The sequence below is a fragment of the Elephantulus edwardii genome, unplaced genomic scaffold (genome assembly GCF_000299155.1).
Source record: "Elephantulus edwardii isolate Elephantulus edwardi_28Jun2011 unplaced genomic scaffold, EleEdw1.0 scaffold00301, whole genome shotgun sequence".
Lineage (NCBI taxonomy): Eukaryota > Metazoa > Chordata > Mammalia > Macroscelidea > Macroscelididae > Elephantulus > Elephantulus edwardii.
In genome coordinates this window covers 363,161-372,932 of record NW_006400051.1, presented here as the reverse complement: position 1 = coordinate 372,932, position 9,772 = coordinate 363,161, and the positions used below count along the sequence as shown (strand labels likewise).

The 9,772-nt window shown below is 35.9% G+C and overlaps 1 pseudogene; it reads left to right on the top strand.

The window, feature by feature from the left end:
• Positions 1-9,003: 9,003 nt before the first annotated feature.
• The window catches only part of LOC102846226, a 48,452-nt pseudogene continuing 47,683 nt past the window's right edge, over positions 9,004-9,772 (top strand).

Sequence of the window (9,772 nt, the reverse complement as noted above, 5' to 3'; positions counted from 1 at the left end):
TTTGAGGAGGACATCATGCTTGGGAGAGTGGAGGTACAGCCTGAGAGAGGAAAGCCCTTAATGAGATGGACTGATTCAGTGACTGTGATAATGGAGGTAGGTGTGTCAGAGATTATAAGACTAAAACAGGTTTGAGCGTGGTTCAGGGCTGTTGTACATAGGGTCACTCAGGTGATGTGATGGCACAAAACAATAACAAGCGTTCAAACAAGACTTGTTAATAAGACTATCATCCAAAAATATGCCACCAAATAAATCCAGAGGAGGAAATCAAGGATTTCTCTCAACTTTTGAAGTACAGTATTGAACAAACATTAAATCAAAATGTATTAATTATTATAGATGATTGAAATGCAAAAGTTGAAAAAAATGAAGAAAGAATGATAGTAAGAATGTGCAAAATTAGAGACAGAAATGAGGCTAGGTGAAGGGTGATCGGATTCTGTATGCTCAATACTCACAGAAGTAAAATAAAGGAACTTGAGAATACAAACCAAAGTTTTCTAACAGAAAGTGCTAAAACAAAACAAAAACAAACAAACAAAGAAAAAACCTGGAGCTGAGAATAAAAGGGGAAGAACTCATTCAGCATTTCTCAAGTTGAAAGAACTGGGGAAAACAAACAAACAAACAAAAAAACCCCACAAACAAAAATCCTCAAGTGCTAATACTGTGAGATGTTATGAGCAAAATCTTGAATGATCCAGGAAGCACCAAAGAAGATGGGAGGAATTAACAGTTTGTGAAGGGAAAATAATTGGTTGACAGTGAAAAATGTGGCAAGAAGCTGTGCTGGAGTCCTGAAGGCACACAGTTCAAATCTAGAAGCTACTCTGTGGGGGAGGAATGGGCAATTTCCTCCTGGCTGATTAACTGCTTCTGAAAAACCTACCGGAGAATCAGCTACAGGTCAGTTTTGACTCAATGGGACACAACAACAACAAAAACAACCATATGAACAAGAGCAGTAGAAATAAAGGAAGTTATCCTTGTGTTGAAAGCATTGAGGGTGGAAAACTAACCCAAAACCCAACAAAACCAAACCCCAAACCCTCCAGGAATTGATAGACTAGCAGCAATTGATGTATTTCAACTACAGATGAAGGCTTAGACATGCTCACCTGCTTATAAGAGGAATATTGGAGGGTAGTGACTGGAAGAGATTCATATTTGTTCCCATTTCCAAGACAGGGGAACCAACAGAATGTGGAAATTATCCAGCATATTATTTAAAAGTTCATTGTTATTATATTTTGGAAGAACATTCTTCTAAGTGGCACAGCATTCTTCTGTCAATATGCCAGGATATGTCAGGATACTTCAGTATCCTGGGGTTGCTGTGATGCTGTATCTTGTGTCATTGGGGTGTCAAATGCCATAATGGTTACCCATGGTAGACAGTGTTTGGCAAAACTACCAGTTTCAGACAGTTTTGGAAGCAAGAGTGGCATACACTTCCTAAACAACATGCCCCTGGAAATTCTATGAACTTTGAGAAAGGATAATAGTTACAGAAAGGTTCCAGGGCTTTTTTTCATAGGATCACTATAAGTCATGTTCAACTCAACAGCAATCAACAACAATTATTAATATCATATGCAAGCAAAATATTTTTGAAGGTAATCTAAAACAGGTAGAAAAACATATTGAGAGAAAACTGCCAGTAGTTCAAGCTGGTTTCAGGAACTGTGAGGATGGCACAAGATAGAACAGGATTCAGACCTTTAGTTCATAGAGTCTGTATGAGTCATACTCAACTTGACAGCACTTAACAATAACAATATGTCACCAGGATATCATTGCAGATGTTAGATGGACCCTGAGTGAAAACAGAAAATTTCTATTGCAAAGGCAATTACTGTGTGGATCATAGTAAATTATAGATTAGATTGTAAAGAACAGAAACTGTGCTCATACATAGGCTGCACACCAATCAAGAGGCTGTTGCTCAAAAAGAAAAAGGGAATAATATTTGGTTTACAATTGGAAAAGATGTGCAGTAAGTTTGTATTCTTTACTATCAATTTACTTAATCAATCTGGATGATGAACAAATAACCCAAACATCCAGGTTGTATGAAGAGAGTTGGGGTGCATGGGTGGAGCAGCATTTATAGCATTATTGTTCTATTGTTGAGTAATCATCAATTCATAACTTATTCATAGCTGACCCTCCATCAGGTTTTTAGAGGCAGTTAGTCTGCATGGGAGATTTCCATCCTTCTTCAAAGCAGCTAATGTATTCTGACCTCATGCCTTTGTGACTGAAGTGCAGCTTCTTACCACACAGTTTACTAGTCACAAGTTAAGAAAATCTGAAGCTTTTACAGAACAAGGTAAAAGACTACAGCCTTTATAATGGATTAGATCTTAAAAGAAACATTTTCACCAGAACCAATAATAAACAATACCATGAAAAATGATGAAGAAATTAAAATTATCAAAGATTTCATTATTCTTGGATCAACAATTACTACCTGTAAAATAAGTAGTCAATAAATCAAACAACATGTTGTATTATTAAAACACTCTGAACAATACCTCTGTAAATGATAAAAAAGCCACACTATAACTTTTATTACTAAGGTGTATTTAGCACATGATATGGTCTTTTTCATAGCCTTATATGCATGTGGAAACTTTACTATAAAATTAAAAGACCAAAGAGATGCATTATCATTCTGTTGGAAACTCTAAATCTTGAAAGAAACATAGACTATCGTGAGGCTCCTGCTAACCCCAAAATATCACCTGTCTGACAGTTAAAACCAACCAGTGGCTCTGTGGGAGAAAAACAGCTCATCTCCTTCAGTGTGCTTTATAGTGTTAAAATTCTAATGGAGAATCAGCTATAAGTCATGACCAACTCAATGGTATGAGTGAGATCAAGAGTTAGAAAAATGAATAAATCTCTCTTAGAGATCATGCATCCAGAATTCTCAGAAGTGAGTATCGTGAGATTTTTGTCTCGGTTATTCTGAGCATGTCATCAGGTGAAGTAAATTTTTGAAGAACATCATGCTTGATAATGTAAGGTCAGAGGCCAAAATATCCCACTGTTGTGGACTTGATATCAACTCATAGTGACCTTCTGGGAACTCTGATGTCTTATTGGCAAAAAGTTGTGCTACAAGGTACAAGGTTTAAGCCCACTAGTTGCTCTATGAGAAAAGGATGGGCAATCTCCTTCTGTGTGATTAACAGCCTCTGAAAACCTATTGGAGGGTCAGCTATAGGTAGGTTCCTACTTGATGGTATACAAAAACAACATTGAGTTTCCTAGACTATAAATATCTGTGGGAAGAACTATCTATTTTTCTCTCATAGGTTTGAACAAATTATATTTGGTTAGCAGCACAACACATTATCCACTATGAAGGAGCCCTAATGGTACAATGTGTAATACATAAGGCTGCTAACAGTGAGGTTGATGGTTAGAACCCACTAGCTACTTGTTAGAAGAAAGAAGAGCAACCTCCTCCTGTAAAGATGCATAACTTGGTAAACTGATTGGAGGATGGCTATGAATAGGAATCATGAGTGGTTAAAGAAGATAGAAAAGAAGGAGAAGTTTAAAAATATGGATTCACACAGTAACTGCAACATTAGATATAAATATGGAATTGTGAGGATGACACAGGACAGAGCCCAGGACATATTCTGTTGTGCACAAGTTCATTATAAGTTAAAATAAATTCAAGTTTCTCTATCTTGATGTCAACTGACATCAACATTACAAAAGGAATATTCATATATAACATCTGTAGACTCAGTGTCTTTGGGAGATTTCCAAGTGTTATGGCATCAAACTTCTCCTGGTTCTCAGGATAGGAAACCCAAATTAAAAATATCTACTTTCCTCTCAGATCTTCTTACATGATGCTACTTAGATTCCCTTCTCTCAGATTGCTTCTCTGTTCTGTTGTATAAAGATGATGCACACTATGCCCCAGGAAAATTTCCTTACTTCAGATCACATCTGTGACCTGAGTAAAGTATAGCAGCCCAACCAACCTAAACTCCTTACAACTGTTTGGGTGATTATATTGGATTATATGAATATACCAGATCATAACTACTGAGAATTGTGGCCCTGGCAAGTTGATAGACAGTTTTGAAGGACACAATTCAGTCCATAACATTATACTCTTAGTTATCCAAAATAAAATTCATTTCCTCACCATATGCAACATAGTTTCACCCCACTTTATTATCTCAAAAGTCTTAAATTATCAAAAGCTGGAGCAGTGTGAGAATGGAATTATCCCCAACTGCATTAAAAGAATGGTACTTCTCAAAACTGAGGCTGTTGAGTTACTGTACCAGTGGGTATGAAAGGCAGAGCTGAAAGCTAGGATCATGAGGGCTCCAAAATGAATCCCAAAGAGTATAAAGAACAATAGAGGCAGGAGGGCACGTGTCAGAATTAAAGGAATAACTTCAAAACTAATACAAATGTTATGCTAAGGTTGTTTTTTTTTTACTTGTAATATTGACCTTAGCCTTTATTTCCCTCTATTGGTAATACAAATGTTCATCTTCTATCTATTTCACTTCTGTCTATTCTTTGAAAACAGAAGACTTGTAGTTTAGATTTTGAGATAAAAGAAATTTTTGTCCAAGGTAGATTTTGAACTTGGTGTCAACTTAAGATCACAGATATAAAAACAAAGGAATAGTGAACACCCATTAATAAAAACAAAGAAATAATAAAAAGTAATATATCATAAAAAGTAAAGTGTGACTTCTGTTTTCAGGGTTCAGGCTAAGTGTTGCCTTAGAAAAATCTGTATTCTTATTGTTTGGTGCTGTCAAGTCAAGAACAACTCATAGTGACCCTATGAACAATAGATCTGAACCCTGATGTATCCTATCCTGTGCCATCCTAAACATCTCTGATACACTTGAGCTCGTTGTTGAAGTTACCATGTTAATCCATGTTGTCAGGGGTCTTCCTCTCCTTCATTGACCCTCCATCTTTCCAAGGTTGTTTCTCTCCAAGGAATAGCCTCACACAGCTACATTTCCAAAGTTTGAAAGATGCAGTTTTACCATTTTGTCTCCAAGTAGCACTTTGGTTGCAATTTTTTCAGGACATATGTTTTTGTTCTTTTGGTAGCCCATGAGATATTCTGTACTCTTCTCCAACTCCACAGCTCAAAGGTATAAATTTTTCTGTATACCTTACGCATTTGTCCAGCTCTCTGATGTGTAGCAGGAGATTGAGATGAACATAGCTTGAGTAACATGCATCTTTGTCTTCAAACAGACATCATTACTCTTCAGCATCTGACAAGGCCTCTAACAATGGGCTTCCTCAATTCAACTTGTCCACTGATTTCCTCACTGCTGACACCAAGGGCTTTGATTGTTGATCTGAGCAAGATTAAGCCATTGACAGCTTCAATTCTTTTTACAGCTATCATAATGTTAACTGCTGGTCTTATTATGATGAGATTTGTCTCTTGATCTTGAGATATAATCCATATCAAAGGCTATAATTCTTCATCATTTGAAGTGTTTCATAACTTTAAAAATATATAACTAGGTTGGCAAAATGAATTATCTACTAAAAAATAAATACATAATCATTTAATGAATCTGTGGGCTATTCTTGTCAAAGTAGTGTGATAATCTTCCCTATATTGTGGACTTTAGTTTATGCATAGCCAAAGTGAGTATCTTAGTATGCTTTAGCAAAGATATTTCTCAACTCTGTGCAGAGTTTGGTGTGTGAGAGGAGGGGGGAGAATAAACCCAAAAAACCAACATATACGTGAATGAAACACAACATAAACTATTGTATTCAAACCAATTTTTTAAAGTAGGATGTGACATCAGAGTTGGACAAATACTCATTAAGCCACTGCAAATGACAAGGTATTACTTAGAGAAATTAAAACAGTGATTATATTAAAGACTAAAGCCTTATGTATGGATTACATCTCAATAGAAAACAAAAATGTTCATAAATGGACCGACAAATACCATCAATATAATCTTGAGTGACAAACCCTTGAAGATTAGCTTTTCTAGCCATTGTGTTAACCACCATTCAAGGGAGAGGGCATAGTCCCAGCTGCCTTGACAGTGAACACATGATTTTGCAAATCATGAACAGCTGGAAGACCAATGTAAAAGAAAGAGTTTTTCACACTCTGAGATACCCTGGAAATAGTGGTGGAGGGAGAGTGAAGACACTATTTTTAAGAGATTGTGTCAATGTATAACCAGAGGAATCTTGCATTTGTCTTACAGTTAAAGTTTTTGTTGACTGAACAATTGAAGGAACCAGAGGTTTAGTGCATTTGTGCTACTTAATTGGACCTGATCTTTGACTAATTGAAAATTGTGCCTTGTTAATCTGTTTTGGGATTTCTTGACTAAACCTAGACTTGAATTCAGTGATATTCTTTGTTTCCCTTACTCCCCAAACTATTTCCCTAATAAATCTAACAACTGTGGAACAACAACAAACAAACCCACACATGCATACACAAAGTTATTCCAGTACAATTTAATATCCATATTGTGATTGTAATACAACATCCAATTGACTATAACTCATAACAACCTTATGAACAACAGATGTGAAACTTGACCTATCCTGCTCCCTTCTCATGCTCTCCCACATGTTTGAAACCTTTGTTACAACACTATGACAGTCCATCTTGTTGAGGATTTCCCTCTCTTTTCCGAACCTACAACTTTCCCAATATAATTTTTTTTTTAGTGATTCAGCCCACCTGGCAACCTACCCAAGGTGTATGACATGGAATTTCACTCTCCTTGACTCTAAGGAATAACCTGATTTCACTACTCAGTTTATTCTTTTCACAGCAGATGGGATATTCAATATTTTTTCTCTTGTTCTACAATTCAAAGACATTGATACTCTGTCATCATTATTCATTGTCCAATTTTCAGGTCTATAGAAAGAAAGTAAAAATACCATGGCTTAGAAAAGTAAATCTCCATCTCTAAACTGGTGTCATTGTTCTTTTGAATTTTAAAGAGATCTTTAATAGCAATTTTCCCAATGCAAAAGGCCTCAAGCCCCTCTACAACTATAGATATTTATCAAAGTTCATAGAATTTCTGGATAGATGAAAGAAAAAAGATCATTTTCAAGGGTTTCATTAAACTTTAATACACAAGAATACATGTTAATAGCAGTCAGCAACTCAAAAGATGATCTATAAGATCACATATATTATTTATATGAAATATGATATATCCCAGCATCTCATTTTCTTTGCTTAGCATACACATTCAATAAATATGGAAAAAAAGATAAAGTCCTGATAAACAACTTTCCTGATTTTAAATACCATTCATTTCTTCAGGTCAGACAAGTTCTTTTTGTTTATGCATATGTTTTGTATACTCCAAATAAAGAGTTCTAGGATTCTCATATTTCTCGATATTAACCATAATTGATTTGATACACACAGTCTAGCTTTTCTAGCTGATAAAACACAAGGATACATCTTTTTGGTATTCTTTACTTTCAGCTATGATCTATCCGACATAAGCAATAATAATCTTCCATCTATGGCCTCTTCTGATTCAGTTTGAATTTTGGACAATTCCTTGCCTACATACCGTTTTAACATTTTTTAAAAATAATCTTCAGCAAAGTTTTACCATTTTTAGATGATCAAAATATTGCAAATTCATTGCCTCTAAGTCAGAACACTCTCATAACTGACCCTCCAATAGGTTTTCAGAGTCTATAAATCACATGAGACTAGATTGTCCATTTTTCTCCTATGAAGCAGGTGGTTGATTTGAGCTATTTGCCTTTTGCTTGTCAATGCAACTATTTACCCACTGGGCCACAAGATCTTCAACTTGATTTGATTACTATTTCTACATTTCATAATATTTCTCTTTTTGTTTTAAACCCAGAAACTAATATGGATCTCTTCCAGTCAGTTAATCAAGTAGTTGTCTTTCAAATTTCTGGGCATGGGTTATTTAACATAGCAACTGAGAAGTTCATTTTCACTGTCAATACGAGGCCAGTGGATGATTGTGAAATAGACTCACAACTATTCAAATGTAAGTTAGATTGAAGAAAGAGGAAATGAAAATGAGTCCATAAGGATAAAAATATAATCTTTACTCTTTTCTAACAGAAATTAAAAATCATTACAAGAATAAATTTGATGTATTGAATGTTAATGACCTAAGACTAGATGAATTGTGGGAAGACATCAAGGGTTTATGAATGAAGCAAAAGGTCAGTATAAAGACAGAAAATAAAGACTAGACCAAATTGAGCATTAAAAAGGAACTCTGAAACTTGAAGCAGAGTATATAGAGTCCAATTGTTTTGGGGTTTTTTCCCCTCAACTCTCTTTAAGAATTCTGAAAAGAAGATTTCAAAAGGTAGCAGGAGAGGATAACACTAAGTGTTATAGTGAAAAAACAAAACCAAAAGAGAAAACTATGCTCACCATTTCTCAACCTACAGAACAAATTCAAACTGTAAGTTGTAATAATGGATTTTCCATGGACAAAAATGTTGAATGATGTAGGAAATATCAAAACATATTTTTTACTTATTTTTTTAGGAAATATCAAAAGATAATTTAAGGAGAATACTGATCACTCTACCAAAAATAATTGATGGATACTGCACCATTTTAAAAAGTAGTCTATGATCAAAGTTCAATGGTAATAAAAGAAGAAATCCAAGCTACACTGAAAACAATGCTAAAAAAAGGAGAGGTCCAGCAATTGATGAAATACTAATGTATTTCAACAAACATGGAGTGCTGAACATTCCCACCTATACTTAAACTGCTGTTTTTGTTAGGCACCACCAAGTCAACTACTATTCATAGACACTCACCATACTCATCATTTCTGGCACACTTGAGCCCATTGATGCAGTCACTATGTCAATACATCTCATTAGAAGTCTTACTCTCTTTTTCTGACTCTCTGTCTTTCCAAGAATTATGTCCCTTTCCAAAGAATAGCTCTTATTAGCAACATGCCCAAAGAGTAAGAGATAAGGCTTCACCATTTTTGTCTCAAAGAAACATTCATTTGTTGCCAAGGACCTCTGTAAAGTGTTAAGGAATATAAGATATAAGTTTAATAACTAAGGAACACTGATTCAAACCATTGTCTTTTGAATTTCTGGACTTATCCCATGGACTTCCAAGAGAACAAACAAATATGTCCAGGAGAGAAAGTTCAGCCAAGATGCTTCATGGAGGCAAGGACAATGAAGCTTCATTGCACATAGTTTAGGCCTGTTTCTAGGAAGGGCTGACACTTGGAGGACATCATGCTTGGAAAGGTCAATGAAAGAGGTAGCCCTTTAATGACCTTTATTGACATACTATATGTAAGAGTGTAGCAGCACACCGGGGAAGGTCACCTCGGATAATAGTGAAGAGGCATCTTTCAGGTGCACAGAGGGACCGGTGGGAGAACGTGCTCCTGGGCGGAAGGGAAGCTGGGAAGCTGTGCACCGGGGAAGGTCACCTCGGATAATAGCGAAGAGGCATCTTTCAGGTGCACAGAAAAACCGGCGGGAGAACGTGCTCCAGAATGGAAAACAATCTACACAAGAGTTCTACAGGACACGTCACCTTCCCTTGGAGACAGTACAACTAAATTTAAGAGACACTGGTCAAAAGAAAAAAAAATGTCAGCAGTTGACGTGTTTGGAATCACAGAAGCCAAGAAAGCTTAAGATACAAGCTGTCAGATCATGGGTTGGACAATGGAAGATATTTTCTGAAGGGACTTGG